At 41.9% G+C, this 16,466-nt stretch overlaps 1 protein-coding gene across 2 annotated transcripts in view; it reads right to left on the reverse strand.

The window, feature by feature from the left end:
* The window catches only part of PHLPP1 (PH domain and leucine rich repeat protein phosphatase 1), a 228,904-nt gene that overhangs the window by 146,261 nt on the left and 66,177 nt on the right, over positions 1-16,466 (reverse strand). Inside the window, exon 1 of one of the 2 annotated variants that reach the window (XM_089305002.1) lies at positions 13,804-13,985. The exons of the other annotated variant lie outside the window; for it this stretch is intronic. The gene's annotated coding sequence lies outside the window, so the exon portion shown is untranslated. Of the gene's footprint in view, positions 1-13,803; positions 13,986-16,466 lie in introns of those variants that run through there. 2 annotated transcript variants of the gene reach the window in all.

A 16,466-nucleotide genomic window follows, 5' to 3' on the forward strand; every position in this document is an offset into this window, starting at 1 on the left:
ACAGTAGGGGCCAAAGTAAGTTAGGACCACCATTATACACTGTTACCTAACAACTTTAGATTGGATTTTAAAATATAACTGAGGGGGCTGGTGCTGTGGCGTAGTAGGTAAAGCCACCGCGTATATCCTATATGAGTGCTGGTTCGAGTCCTGGCTGCTCCATTTCTGATCCAGCTCTCTGCTAAGGCCTGGGAAAGCAGCAGAAGATGGCCCAAGTCCTTGGGCCCCTGCACTCGCATGGGAGACCCAGAAGAAACTCCTGGCTCCTGGCTTTAGATCAGCTCAGCTCCAGCCATTGAGACCATCTAAGGAGTGAACCAGCAGATGGGGGACCTTTCTCTCTCTCTCTCTGCCTCTCTGTAACTCTGCCCCTCAATAAATAAATCATTTTTTAAAATATATAACTGAAACCTGGACTTGCCAAAAATAATCAAATGACAAAAACCACAAAGTAAGCCCAAATAAATGCAATACAACTCTAAGGCATAAATTTATTTGCTGATTATGATGGCAAAAGACATTTTAAAATTCCACAAGGTAAATTAAATGCCACAGATTATAATGGAAATTAACATGCTAACAGGACTCCATGCTAATGTGAATGAATGAAAGAATGCAATATTTAATAAAGAAACAGGACATGTACATACATTCTAAAAAATACTTTTTCTAATTACAAAAATAAAATGAATAACTTTTCAGAGAAGCTTGATAGAGATCACTTTAATCAGGTTATCAAAGGGCATCATCAGTAATGGTACGAATTGACACTATATGCCAACTAGGAAGCAATTAAAAAAAAAAATCAAGATCTCTTCTGTGATTTAGCTGCCAAAGATGCAAAACCTAAAGACAGTCATGGTACTACCTACATTCAGAAATGTCAGACCTTCCAAATTTGTGGGGCTTGGTATAAGGCAAATGGAATGTGGTTTTCAAAAGTGTCAAGGCCAAGAAAATTTAAAAAAACTTGAACTTTTTCCAGATGAAAGGAGACTAAAGAGTCACAGCAACTAGGTCTATCTGCTACCAAATTGTTGGGACAACTGGCGAAATGTAATTGGTATCCAAGGATAGAATGGTAATTTTTTAAAAAAGATTTTTATTTATTTATTTGAGAGGTGGAGATACAGACAGAGGGAGAGACAGAGAGAAAGGTCTTCCATATGCCGGTTCACTCCCCAAATGGCTACAGTAGTCGGAGCTGGGCCGATTCGAAGCCAGGAACTTCTTCCGGGTTTCTCACTTGGGTGCAGTGGTCCAAGCTCTAGGGCTATCTTCCACTGCTTTCTCAGGCCATAAGCAGAGAACTGGATCAGAAGAGGAGCAGCCAGAACATGAACTGGCGCCAATATGGGATGCCAGCACTGCAGGGGGAGGCTTTAGTCTGCTATGCCTCAGCGGTGGCTCAGAATGGAAACTTTCTAATTTTCATGACTGTAAGATAGTTATGTAGGAGAAATTGCTTATGTGTAGGAAATATGCAGAAGTATCGCGAGATGAAGTGGCATAATGTCAGCCATTTACTCACAAACAGTTTAAAAAAGTTACTTGCTCCATTCTTAACTCTGAAATTATTTCAATGGATTTTTCTTAAAGATATTTTTATTTATTTGAAAGGCAGAATTAGAGAGAGGGAGGGAAAGACAGAGTGCCTGGTTCACTCCTGAAGTGCCAAAAAGGCCAAGGTTGACCCAAGCTGAAGCCAGGAGCCTGGTTTCCCACAGTGGGTGGCAGGAACCCACGCACATGAGCCATCTTCCACTGCTTTCCCAGGCACATTAGCACAGAGCTGGATTGGAAGCCAAGCATCCGGGCTTGGACTGGCATTCATAAAGGATGCTGACATTGCAGGTGGTGACTTAACCTGTAGTACCACAACACTGGCTTGATGGTTTTTTAAAATGAAAAAATACAACAAAATAAGGCTCTCACTAACTTTTCATACAAGTTAATAATTTAATGTTATTAAGATAGTATGAATTCTGAACCTGAAATGAGTCAGAACACATGACTTCATATCACATGACTTCATTATATGACACACATTTTTTATTGTCAGTACATAAAATGACAAGATTACTATAAAAATAAAACTATAACCATTATAGTATCTGATAAGAAATCCAAAGCATCTAAGATTGTGAACCGTGAATGCAAATGTGTGGACATTGTGATCTTTGAATACCGTACTCATGGATGTGAAGCAGATTTATTGTTTTGTAGAGCATCTAATATTTATATATGTGTGCATAGCATACACACACACAATAAGTAACTCTTCTGCTCAGGTACTTGCCTTTTTTTTTTTTTTTTTTTTTGGACAGGCAGAGTTAGTGAGAGAGAGAAAGAGAGAAAGGTCTTCCTTCTGTTGGTTCACCCCCCCAAATGGCCGCTACGGCCAGCACGCTGCGTCAATCAGAAGCCAGGAACCAGGTACTTCCTCCTGGTCTCCCATGCGGGTACAGGGCCCAAGCACTTGGGCCATCCTCCAATGCCTTCCCAGGCCACAGCAGAGAGCTGGACTGGAAGAGGAGCAACCGGGACAGAACCGGCGCCCCAACCAGGACTAGAACCCGGGGTGCCAGCGCCGCAAGTGGAGGATTAGCCTAGTGACCCGCAGTGCCGGCCCCAGGTACTTGCCTTTTTGACACAGGGCTCACAGCATCTCAGGAACTGCAGCGCTAACACTGAGAGGTAGAGGTTGCTGGGCAGACTGTACCAGTAGGACTCAGACATTCCCATCTGGAGTCCAGAAAAGATTTCAGTGGGGAGGAGGTGGGCTGGGACGTCTGAAACACCAAAGCTCCTCACCCACCCACTTTCTTTCCTAACAAGAACAACTGTATCATTCCCCACAACTAGACCCAGACAAAGAACATTCTGATAGCCCTTGTTTCAAACCTTCTGTGTGCTCCTCTCTGCCCCCAGGAGGCTGATCAGGGCGGAAGATGCTTCCTCTGTCTCATGCATGCCCCTTGATGTAGTCATAGGAGGAAGGGAGGCACCACAGTGTGACCAGGGTACCTGTTCCCCTAATACCTTTCCTCCATCTGGCTATGTCCCTGGCCTGAAGTTCTCTTGAGGTACAAAGAGCTCTAAATAAAGGCTCTCCTCTCCTGTCAGTTCTGTAAGCCTCTTCTCCTCCACCTGTCCATTTGGGTAAAGAGTTCTACCAGTCACTAAGGGGCACTAACCCTATACAGACTTTACAGTTTGCCTATACCCTATCCACATCGTCCCCAAATTCTCCAGATTTAAGCGTGGGTACCCTGTTAGAACATTTGTAAATAGGGAAAAATGTTTTACTAAGTATTCAAAAGATATGTTCTAATCATAAACAGTAACACAAAAAAAATAGGCTATATTTCAATATAAATACTGTGAGATAAGGCCAAAGAATTATGGTTCCTCTGAATGCTGTAGAGCATGCACTGTACAAATGAAAGGTTTTGGAGAAATGAACAGAGAAGGGGCTGGGAGCGGTGGAGGTTCAGCAGGAAGACCTTTGCCTGCCGACCACAAGACCATCGCCGGACACACTTCAGACTCTGCCGCCTATTAGCTGCGCATCGTGAATACATCTTCCCGCATCTGTCTCCAGCTTTGACTAAACACTCAGATCCTCTACAACAGAGCTGCGTGTCAGTAAACGAAAGCACACTGATAGAAATCAAATGACATACCTGAAATAAAATGGTATTTTTAGTCTCTATTCAATGCTTATTTCATTCAATGCCTATTTGCCACCCCCCTGGATCTTTTCTCTTTCCTTATGAGTGATTATCCAAGATCACTGCTGCTTTTCTTTCATTCCTTAAGACCTTTAGCAGGTATGAAGCAAATATACAAGGAGATCCAGAACACCTGTTTTCCTACCACCAGGTCTCACTGGGGACCTTTCCGGCTCTTATCGAGGCTGATTTGATCAGTGACTCAATTTGAACACTTTGACCACCCAGACAGCTCAAGTACAATTCAAAGAAGAAAATGTGAGGCAATCTCTAAGGAACAAATGAGCAGTAAGAAACGTGAGGAAAAGATTCATTTTTGCTTATGATTTTTCTGGAGTTATCAAAGCAAGTCCATAAACTCATAATGTAAACTCTTCAACAACATAATTCTAAAATACTTTTGAGGACTCTTACATGGGTCTTAGTGATTTAATGTGATTTACTTTAACAAAAGTGTATGATGAGTCCTACAGAGATTGTGAGTCAAACAGCTCCTAATAACTATCTCAGGGTTTAAATCTTACTACCAAAAAACAATCAGCAATAGATGGATATGTACCAATAAGTAAAAGGTAACATATTTTGTTCATTTCCAAATAAAAACCTAAGAAGGATGCAGAATAGGAAAGGAAGGATGAGTGGACTCTTGGAGACCTGGGTTGAAAGCGTTAGGCAACTCAACAATTTCTGAGGTGTGTGACGGTAGTCCTGGGTCTAGAAGCATCAGGATGACCTGAGAACTTAGAAATGTGCGCTTGTGGGCCCCACACCAAATAAATGAGGAAACTCTGGGACTAGGAGCCAGCCGAATGCAGTATAACAAGTCCTCCAGGTGATCCTGATGTATGCTCAAATTTGAGAGGCACTGTCATAAGGAATGAAATGAAATTTGCAAAGTCCCTAGCTCAGGAAAGTACATTAAGTATTCTTTCAATAACTCTTTTCAAAAGCATGTACTGAGAGTTACTATGGCACAGGAGATTACTAAACACCCGGGTCCTACAGGTCCCCCCCCGCCCCTGGCAGACTACCAGCTCCCAGTGATCTAGTGGCTGGGCTAACAGTGTCTTTTCCCATTTCATGAATTGCATGAGCCATCAAGTCTGGCCCAGGTAATGCTTATCCTGACGTTCTTCTTAATTTCACCTGCCAAGAGGCTAGAAATTATATCATTTAATGCACAGAAGGCCGAGATATGTGAAGATATATAAATGTATCATAACTAGGGGCCCCAATTAATCAAGGTCTATATACAAGAAGCTGAAGAAAGGTAATAAAATAAAAGAGGGTGACAAGCTTTTAGTTAATTAATTAGCCACTTGGCTTCTTTGCTCATTTTCTTCAAGCCTTTCCTAAAACAGAAAACAATGAAACAGAATAAAACAGAAACAATGAGTTAAAATCAAAATTAATTATTGTTCAATAAGGTAAGATACATCTCATGCAGTTACCGCTCATAGACTGCCTGTTTATATACAGAATTCTGAGATCTGGCAATTTAGGCTTGGATTGTAAAAGAAACAGAAAATACAATTTGTCTTCCCAAGCAATTAACAATCCAGGTGACAATACTCAATACATAAATAAAACACTTCAACAGTTTTCTAAAACAAGTTCAAATTCATAACAAGGTCACGTCTATCTTCCAGCAGATGGCTGATTAAAACAATACTTCACTGCTGTTTTGAATAAATATTCCACAATGAATGATCACGCTCACATGCTATCTCTTGTCTGCCTGTGGAGACACCTACCTGACTGTACTCCAGGAAAGGGCTGAACTTTCTCTGTTCTGATAACCTTCAACTCTTCCCTATTTCAAGTGTTCAAATACTTCCATCTGTAAAGTTCAGCCAAGGTCACAAGCTATCTGGCAAAACAACAAAATACAAAGATCTGGGACCTTGGCAGGGAAAGGGATGAAGGTTAGAGCTATGTTTGAATGATTCCTTCCTCTCCTCTACTAGGTTCAAAGTTTTTCTTTTAACTGTTAATTCACTATGGAAGCAATATTGCACAGTGGCTCAAAAACAGATTCTACAGCCAGACAGCCTAGGTCTGAATCCTACCTCTGCTACTTAGCTCCCTCTTTTCACCTCTCTGTGCTATACCTCTTTATAAACTGAATTCACACAGGATACTAATGAAAAATATTCAGTGTATAGGAAGCTCAGTAACCTTTTGAAGGTGAAAGTGTCAAGTCACAAGAAATTAGGAAGCACTGACCTATCTTGAGCAGAAGGAGTAAACTAAACCTCTAGAACATTGCTTTGCCAGGTCAGTTCAGACCAGAGACATGATGCAACAAACCATTAACATGCAATAATCCAGGCAGAGAGAATTCAAATTGGAGGACAAAATTGGAAAGGCAGGCAAAGATGGGTCATTCTCAACGTCTAAAGAGGAGAAGCAAGAGAAGGAAGAGGCTTCTATACTTGCTATACTTCTATACTTTCCGGAGAATGAGAAGATGAGCTGACATTTAATTTGGAGTTCATAGAGCTTCACTGAAAAGTGTCCTTTAGAGCAAGGATTGACAAACTTCTAGCACAAGGGCAAGTCCAGCCTGTGGAGTGGTCAACGAGCTCAGTAAAAGTAAAAATTATTAAGGATTATATAAAACAAGCGAAACAAGTATCTGCAACAGTGACCTATGTGACCCACAAAATCTAAAGTGCTTACCATCCAGCCCCTTACTGAAAAAGTCTGCTGACCCTTGATGTTAAGCAACATCAAAGCAGATTTCAAAGTACACTGGAACTGAAGGGTGATGGAGAGATGGGCAGGGGGTGCTGTATACTGTAAGATCCATGGTTCCACTTTACTCCTCAAGAGTTTTGTTCCCTGCCCTGTCTACTTAATCTTTAACACTAATCCTCAACAGCACTGCAAACATCAGGCCTAAGAGTCCACTTTGAGTATTTAAATAAGGGCCAGTTCCTAAGAGACCTTTATCCTTTTTGTCAACAATACAACTAGAAATATAAAGTGTTGAAAATACCACCAACAGGGGCCAATATTGTGACTGTGGATTAAGTCACTGCCTCCAACGCTAGTTCCAGTCCTGGCTGCTCTTCCTCCAGTCCGAGTCCCTGCTAATGAGCCTGGGAAAGCAGTGGAAGGAGGCCTGAGTGCCTGGGCCCCCGTAGCCCATGTGGGAGATCCAGATGGAGTAGCAGGCTCCTAGGTTTGTCCTGGCCCAGCCCTGACTGCTGCAGCCATTTGGGGAGTGAACCAGTGGATGGAGGATTGATCTCTCTGTCTCTGCCTTTCAACACATATAAATCACACAAATCCTCTAGCTCTTCAACATTCTAGGCATGGACTTGGAGCTTCTCGGGGAGGGGGGAGTAATTCAAATATATCATTTTATATGTAAGTATGTGTGTGTGGGTACACAGGAGTGTTTGAGTATGTATTTCACCTCAAGTACTTAAAGAAGGCTTACTACAATCTTGAAAAGAGTGACACAGCCCCAACATAAAATGCAGTGATTTTATTTATCTTTCAGGAAACCAAGTTAGTTACACCAAAGCTCACTATAAATGTAGACAGCAGCAACAAAGAAAATCAGTATCAGGAAACCAAACCTGTACAATGTAGGTTTGGGCCAACTTGAGAAACACTCAACTAGTCCAAACCACAGCGGGTAGGGTAGGAAACCACCCTTATGGTAATAGAGTTAAGAGTACAAATTTATACTCTCAGACAGACCTGTGCTCAAGTCCTAGCTCTTCCTCTACCTGTGAAATTGGGCAAGTTACTATTCATCTGCAAATACATAAAACTATCACCTGAATCATGTATGTGTGGTATGTGACATAGTGCTCAATAAATAGCAAGCACTTCAATAACTGTTAACTAAATTAATGTTTATATATATATACACACATATATATATAAAGTTCTGTGTTCAATAAATACAGGCTCTGGTTATAATTCTAGGAGAGCTGAGCAATGGTCTATAGGAGACTGGACAAGGGACCAGTCAGTTCCAGGAATGTCCAAGGCTAAACAAGCAGCAGATCCAGTTCCGTCATCAGGTGAATCTGGAAGTTAGAATGACATAGTTCAAACAGGTAGGTAGTAGACACACAGCTTTGAATATTTAGTCATTAGAGTTAGAAAGAATAAAAACTGTTACTAAGTAATTTTTCAGAACTGACTTTTCTATGCAAATATCTAAGTGACCCACAGATCCGGACAAATACCCCATTGTGTTGAGGTGGATTCGTTCTGAGAGGAGGAGCGTGGTGGGGGCAAGAGGAGCGGAATTACCACACAAACCCTGGGAGCCGGGTGAAAGCAGGCCAGAGGCCAGCAGCTTGTAAACTCATTTATTTCAGTTGGTACAGCAGCTTAATAGCCAAGGCAGCCAATTTGGTCAAGGAGCTGTTTATGCCCTAACCAATCACAGCCTGTTGCCAGGCAGTTTCCAAAGCCATCCAATCACAGCCTGTTGCCAGGCAGGCTCTGTTGTCATGTGGTTTCTGAAGCCATCCAATCACAGCCTGTTGCCAGGCAGTTTCCGTTGCCAGCTGCCATCTTGCATGGCTTTCTCATTCCACCACACCATTGCAATCTATATTTGCTAGAAATGTCTTAAAAGGGCACTTTAAAAACCTCACAGAGAAATGAAAAAAGCTTATTTTGGTGCAAAGAAGTTTTGAAATCCATACACATTTTCCATGAACTTTCTGAAGACAGCTTGTAGCTTTTCTTTTCTTTTCTTTTTAAGATTTGCTTATTTACTTGAAAGAGTTACACAGAAGGGGAGAGAGAGAGAGAGAGCCTTCCATCCATTGGTTCACTCCCCTAAATAGCAGCAACAGCGGGGGCTGGGCCAGGCTGAAGCCAGGAGCCAAGAGCTTCTTTCAGGTCTCTGACGTGGGTGGCAGGGGCCCAAGCATTGGGCCATCTTCTACTGCTTTTCCTGGGCCATTAGCAGGGAGCTGGAACTGAAGTGGAGCAGACTGGACAAGAACTGGCACCCATATGGGATGCTGGCATCACAAGTAAAGCCCCTACCACAACAATGGTCCCTCCTTGTACAGCTTTTCTAATGGAATGATGCTTTCATCATTATTCTATAAGATAGAATTTATTCCTAAATACAAGGTTATTTCTTTGTGCAACACAAAGCATCAAGTATAGGGAAAACTCACATTTTCAAAAGAGAAGAAAAAAAGAAATGAATTTTGAAAGAAAACTATTGACAGGAGCCCTTGGGTCCCTGCACCCACAAGGGAGACCCAGTAGAAGCTCCTGGCTCCTGGCTTCAGATCCATGCAGCTCCGGCCATTGCAACCATCTGGGGAGTGAACCAGTGAATGGAAGACCCCTCTCTCTCTCTCTGTTTTTTAAAGATTTATTTATTTATTTTGAAAGAGTTACACAGAGAGAAAAGGAGAGGGAGAGAGGGAGAGAGGGAGGGAGGGAGGGAGGGAGGGAGGGAGATCTTCTATCCGATGGTTCACTCCCCAATTGGCCACAACAGCTGGAGCCGCGCCGATCGGAAGCCAGGAGCCTCTTCTGGGTCTCCCTCACAGGCGCAGGGGCCCAAGCACTTGGGCCATCTTCCACTGCTTTCCCAGGCCACAACAGAGAGCTGGATTGGAAGTTGTGCAGCTGGGACTCAAACCAGCACCCATATGGGTTGCGGGCACCGCAGGTGACAGCCCTACCCGCTATGCCACCCACCCCACCTCTGCCTTTCTGTCTGTAACTCTGCCTTTCAAATAAATAAATAAGTGTTAAAAAAAAAAAGAAAACTATTGAGGTTAAATTTTTTAAAAGATTTATTTATTTATTTGAAAGGCAGAGTTATACAGAGAGAAGGAGAAGCAGAGAGAGGTCTTCCATCTGCTGGTTCACTCCCCCAGATGGCTGCAATGGCCAGAGCTGCGCTGATCTGAAGCCAGGAGCCAGGAGCTTCTTCCAGGTCACCCACACAGCTGCAGGGGCCCAAGGGCTTGGGCAATCCTCCACTGCTTTCCTAGGCAACAGCACAAAGCTGGATCAGAAGTGGAGCAGCCAGGTCTCAAACTGGTCCCCATATGGGATGCCGGCACTGCAGGCGGCGTCTTAACCAGCTATGCCACAGCACCAATGCCATTAAATTATTTTTAAAATTCAAATCCAGAGCTTGGTAATAAAAGGAAAGAAATTCTTAAAATTTGTTTATTAGTTGTGCACCTTTGCATCATTTAAGGAAGTAAATATTTTTAATGTCATCAGGCAAACTGATTACAAGGCAAGGGGTAGATTAGAAGAAAAAAGTTAACACAAAGCAGGAAGGGAGCAAAAGTTGTCATTTAGTCAAAAAAGGGTAACAAAGTCAGAATTTATTTTCCCTAGGGTGAAGCGATGCCACCCAAAAGTTATGGGAAATCACTTGCACTTTTAAAAGATCATCAGCAATAAATGAGCAGTTCCACGCTGGTGTCCACAGAGTCCACATGTGAGAGTAAACTACAGTTTCACTCCGCTGCTGAAAAATAACCACTAGAGATTCAGTAAGTCACGCCTGAGAAACACTTCTTTTCCAAACTGCCTTTAGGCTCCAACATTTTCAAAGATGGGAAAGTCTCCAAGACTTGAAATAAAGCTTAGTCAGTATTGTATACTCCCTGGAGTTCAGTTTTCTTTTTCTGTAGCACTCTCTGGAAATGATAGTTTGCAGCACAGAAAAAAAAAGAGTTTGATTTAATCACTGATTAGAAAAACATATGCTTCAATTTATAATAACAAAATCTCCTTGGCAATAGGAATCCAAACTGACTATATCTAGACTGGAAAAAAAAAGTTATTTTTATAATTTCTTTACTCAGAACGAGAAAAAAAAAGTCTCTCTCCAGGAAAAAGTAGCAGGGTAGTAATCAGTTAGTTACAAAACAGAAAAATGGGTTCTACTTCATCACCTAAGACTGCTTTCCCTCAAGTGGATCCAGAGTTCTGAACTCTTCTAGGACAGTAGGTGCCATTATCAATTAGCCCTTTCAATAAAGAGCACTATTTTCTGCAGACAAAAGTCTTCAATCACTTTCGAAATTTTCTATTACTCTGTTATAAATCCAGCTACAAAAAAGTTCCATTAATGAAGCTGCATTATCTTGCTTTTCCTAACAGCATTTCATAATGCACAGCAAATAAATTTAGAACAGCTGTCTAAAGATTATGGAAATAATAGTAACAACATTCAAAGATGTAGTAAAAGATTTGTCCCATTGCTGGCAGGAAACTGCATTACCCCTTGTAGCTCAAAGAAAAGTCAGGAGCAAAGCAGCCTTAAGAAGAAACAAGTTAAGCCAACCAAAACTGCAAGCGAAACATGCTAGGAAACTTTTCATTAGGGTTAACAGAAATTACTAATTTTTTTGTAGTTTGAAAACTGCATTCAGAGAACCATAATGGAGTAGAATGAAGATTTACATAACATTTCAAGAGGAAACATGTGGCTTCACACCATATGAAGCCAGCATGCCTGCCTCCACTTCTACTCCCACTCTCCAAGTGCCCAAGGAGATCTCATTGCTGACTTTTTACTTGTAAGCAAAAACTGTGTTTCTGAACAAAGTTTGTTTCCAAGAGAATCCAGTCATCCCACAAGACTCAAAAGAACTACACACCAACCGATAATTATTAAGTACTTCCCAGGGCAACAATGCAACATGCCTGTCTTTGCTCGCCTTGGGAACTGCTGCAAAAAGCCTTTTAGAGCTCCAGGCCCTCAAGTCCAAGCTCCTGCCAGGTCTCTTGCCAGCTCTACTCAGCACCTTGAAAACAAAGCCAGTTATCCTCTCTGCAAAACCTTCACTCCCTGGCCCATTTCTGCAGCAGTGAACAATGTTCTCCCAGACCCAAAAGCTGCAAAACCTGGGATAATATGCCCTCCTCTAACCATCTATATCCAGATGATCACTTCAGCTTGCAGAATCCTCACAGCATCTCTTGCACAAATCCCTTTCTCTCTGTCCCCTTATCATACTACCCAGGCTCAGGTTCTTTATCTTAGCTCCCAAACTCCCACTCAACCACTGTAACAGCCACCCAACCATTCCACATGCTACCAAACCACGTGCTACCACCAACATACATGCCATTACCAGTAATGTGGCACCCCACATGTCCCACTTAAATCTTTGACTTTTTCTGGAACATTATAAATCCTTACAGCTGTTAATAATTACAGCTTGGCTTCCCTAAACTTGTGGATCAAGTGTTGTTCCAGATTAGTGAGCTTTTATACATGCCCAAGACGTAAGTTTATTTCAGTACTTTTGAAAACACCATAACTTGTCCTGGTCATCAAAAATCAAATAAAAAGAAAATAATTTTTCTTGATGACCTTGGACCATTATTATTGCAAGGATATGTGCAATATTATTATGAGGGGTCAAAACTGTGGTGCAGCAGGTTAAGCTGTAATCTGTTATGCCAGTATCTCATATGAGCGCTTGTTTGTGTCCCGGCTGTCCTACTTTCAATCCAGCTCCCTGCTAATGTGCCAGGGAAAGCAGCAGATGATGGCCCAAGTACTTTGGCTTCTACTACCCATGTGGGACACCAGGATGGAGTTCCAGGCTCCTGGCTTCAGACTGGTCCAGCCCTGACTAATGCAGCCACTTCAGATATACTCCATCCAAGTGCTTATACTTAAATTCTGTAGTATTTATTTGGGCTGCTTACGAGCCTTTTTCACTAGTTTCCTGACTTAAGGCTGTGTTTTGAACTGATAATGCTGCCCGACAACCAAGCATCAAACAGGTGAGGAAAACCTACATTTAACTTTTTACTTATAAAGTCTTACCTTTCAAAATTCTTCAAAACTTCATGGAAGGCAATGACTCTCTCTTTTGTTATCTGTATCTCCTCTTTAAAGTTACTGTTTCATCATTCTACCTCATGAAGTCACTCATGAAGTCACTAGCCTTACACAGAATTTATTTTTAAAAATTGGATGGAAGTGGCCAGCACTGTGGCATACCAGGTTAAGTTGCCACACCGGCAACACCAGCATCCCATATGGGTGCTGGCTGCTCCACTTCTGATTCAGCACCCTGCTAATGTGCATGGGAAAGCAGCAAAAGATAGCCTAGGTGCTTGGGCCCCTGCACCCACATGGAAGACCCAGAAGCTCTAGGCTCCTGACTTTGGCCTAGCCCTGCCCTGACTGTTGCAGTCATTTAGGGAGCAAACCAGCAGATGAAAGATATCTCTTTCCCTCTTTCTCTGTAACTCTGCCTTTTAAATAAATTTTTAAAAGCAACTGGATGGAAAACAAATGTATTTACACACAGGACATAAATGACATACACATAAATGACATATGGAACCCATTAAAGAAAAAGCCAAAAAGAATCGAATCTGTTGCTATGAAAAGCATCATGTATATTTAGTTTTCTCATATTAATGTGTGTATATGCGTATATAAAACCGGCCTCAAGTGCAGCCTTGATTTACCTTCATCAGTCAGAATGTTCCACAGCCACAGAACTCAAAAACTGCATTTCAAATAAGTATCAGGGATTTGCAGCATAAACAAACAAAAAACAGAAAGAAAAGGAAGCTGAGATTAAAAAGTATGGCATCTACAGGCTAGAAGGAGTAGAGAAGGTTTTCTGCTGTTAAAAACAACACTGTGGGCTGGCGCCGTGGCTCAATAGGCTAACCCTCCACCTTGCAGCGCCAGCACACCGGGTTCTAGTCCCGGTTGGGGCACCGGATTCTGTCCAGGTTGCCCCTCTTCCAGGCCAGCTCTCTGCTGTGGCCCCGGAGTGCAGTGGAGGATGGCCCAAGTGCTTGGGCCCTAGACCCCATAGGAGACCAGGAGAAGCACCTGGCTCCTGCCTTCGGATCAGCGCGGTGCGCCGGCCACAGCACGCCAGCCGTGGCAGCCATTGGAGGGTGAACCAACGGCAAAAGGAAGACCTTTCTCTCGGTCTCTCTGTCTCTCACTGTCCACTCTGCCTGTTAAAAAACAACAACAACAACAACACTGGGAAAGATCCAAAGGGGGAGCCACCACCCGCCTCCCACTAACCCCCAGTGGCTAAGCTTTCCTACTCACCTATGCCACTGTGCACCTCCGCAGAAAAAAAGATCAGTATTTCAACTCTGCAAAGAAAATCTTTACAAAAACATCCTAGAAAATCCTGGTAGAAATTCAGTCATTTTACAAAATCTGAGATGTGTTTGTCCACTGGACTCTCCAAAAACAATAGCACTGTTTACTTGCACTCAAAAGCAACTAAGTCTACCACTTGATCAATGCAGCTACACAGATCCACAAGCACACATACACAGTGCCATCTGAGATTTTTCAAGCAACTATTCTTTCTGGACAACAATGCCGCCTACTTACATGGAAATGTGCACTGCTATTGTTTGTTTCCATGAAAACAAAGAGTCTTATACATATTCACTAATGCTTAAAGAAAGAAATTTCAGAACACAGTTGACACTCTGAAAGTATTTCTAGCTCCTCTTGCTCTCCCATATCCCCATCTGACATGGTATGGGTGCGGCTCTCCTTGTCAGGTTTATTGCCTGATATAAAGCCTTGATGTGGATTTGTTTAATTTAACTTTATAGGCTTCCCTGCCACAACACCAACATCTTCACCAATGGGAAATACAGCAAGCCATCCAATTGCAAGTTAAAGCTGGTTTTCCGACTCTCTCATTTGCTAACACCAAGATGAAAGAGCTTAGCAGAACTGGTTCCCCTCCTTCAACTGAAAAATAGACATAAAAACACTAATAGATGAAAGAATATAAACTTTTTCTGCATACAATTAAACATGGTAAGATGAACAGCGTAATGCAGTTTCAGACATTCTAAAATAATCCCTTTATAGTACACTGATTTTTCTGAAGCTGAAACCAAAAAGAATCTTGTGCAATTTTGCAGTCCATGAATGTAGGTAATAACTAATGACTATAAGACAAGAGATAGAAGGTAAACAGTGGGTGGCAGAGACCAAGAAATTCTGAAAGTTTCGACCTGCCTATATTCCATATACAGATCACTGGCATTAACAACATTTCAATAACTGACATCAACCTGCTAAACAAAAAACAGAAAAAAGAGGGGAAGAAAAGACATTTTGGGTAAACCATCTTTTTTCTGGAATCCAGAATACTCTGCTGTAAGTTTTGTTTTTTGGTTTCTTTTGTCTCCAAAAGTTTTTTTTTTTTTTTTAATTTTACTTAGGGTATATAAATTTCAGGTATTTCATATATATAGATTTAGGAACACAGAGATACTTCCCATCCTACCCCCCGTTCTGTCCACACTCCCACCCTTCTTCCTCCTCCCGCTCCTATTCCCACTCTTAATTTTTTACAAAATTTTATTTTCAGTTTATTTTATATGGATATGATTAACCCAATAAATAATATGAAGAAAAAAATCACTGTTCTCAATAGTAGAGACAAATGCTGTAGATGATCACTGAATCTCAAAATGTCAATTTCACTCCTATACATTATAATTTAGGTACTCTATTAGTAGCCACAGATCAGAGAAAATATATGGCAGCTATCTTTTTGGGACTGGCTTATTTCACTAAGTATAATGTTTTACTCTGTTGGAAGTTTATCCATCCAGTATCATAAACAGAAGCTGCACTTCATCAAGGGTTTGATAACGGTTATTTTAAGCTCAAGATTGATGTTTTCCAATACTTAAGATATAACAACTTTTAATTACAATTTATGGTAATACATTTCAGTGAACTGAATGAAATTAGCTCTAGAGTTTGGGAAAAAAACAAAACACTCTGGATTAAGCCATCACCTGCAATGACTGGGTCCCATCTGAGTGCTATTTTGAGAAGCATGCTCTGCTTTCCATCCAGCTCCCTGCTAATGCGTCCAGGAAAACAGCAGAAGATGGCTCAAATGGAGTTCCTGATCCTGGCTTTGGTCTGGCCCAGCCCTGGTTACTGCAGTCATCTGAAGAGTGAATCAGTGGATAGAAGATTTTTTTCTGTCTCTTCCCTTTTCTGACTCTGACTTTTAAATAAATTTTAAAAATTAAAAAACAACAAACGGGCTGGTGCTGTGGCACAGTGGATTAAAGTCCTGGCCTACAGTGCCAGCATCCCACATAGGTGCCAATTCAAGTCCCAGCTGCTCCACTTCCAATCTAGATCCCTGCTAATGTGCCTGGAAAGCAGCAGAAGATGGCCCAAGTCCTTGGGCCCCTGCACCCACATGGGAGACCTGGAAGAAGCTTCTGGCTTCGGATTGTCTCAGCTCCAGCAGTTGCAGCCATTTGGGGAATGAAACAGCAGATGGAAGACCTCTCCTTCTCCGTTTCTACCTCTCTCTGTAACTCTTTCAAATAAATAAAATAAATCTTTAAAAAAAAAAAAACACCATTCTCATTATCCATCTATCTTTGAAGATACACTTGAATCACATAAATGATCCTCTGTTGAAAACAGCATACAGAAGGAAAAAGCATTCACCTTTTGCCCAAAGGCACAATTCCAATATAAAATGAGAATGGGAGGACTGATTTCATTCTTGTTAGTCCTGTCCCCAGTAATTACAGTGGGATCACACCTGTGCTGCGTGTTCTGCCTAGTCCGAGCTGTCTCTGGCACAGCCAACCTCCCTCCTCCCACCATCCAGTTCCTGCTTTACCACCTTAGCTTCCTGCAGGCGCCCCAGCATCCAAATCAAATAAAATAAATACAAGTGGACCAAACTAGACAACACCTGG

Source organism: Oryctolagus cuniculus, chromosome 10, assembly GCF_051225735.1.
Source record: "Oryctolagus cuniculus isolate XC-2025 breed Fujian yellow rabbit chromosome 10, ASM5122573v1, whole genome shotgun sequence".
Classification (NCBI taxonomy): domain Eukaryota; kingdom Metazoa; phylum Chordata; class Mammalia; order Lagomorpha; family Leporidae; genus Oryctolagus; species Oryctolagus cuniculus.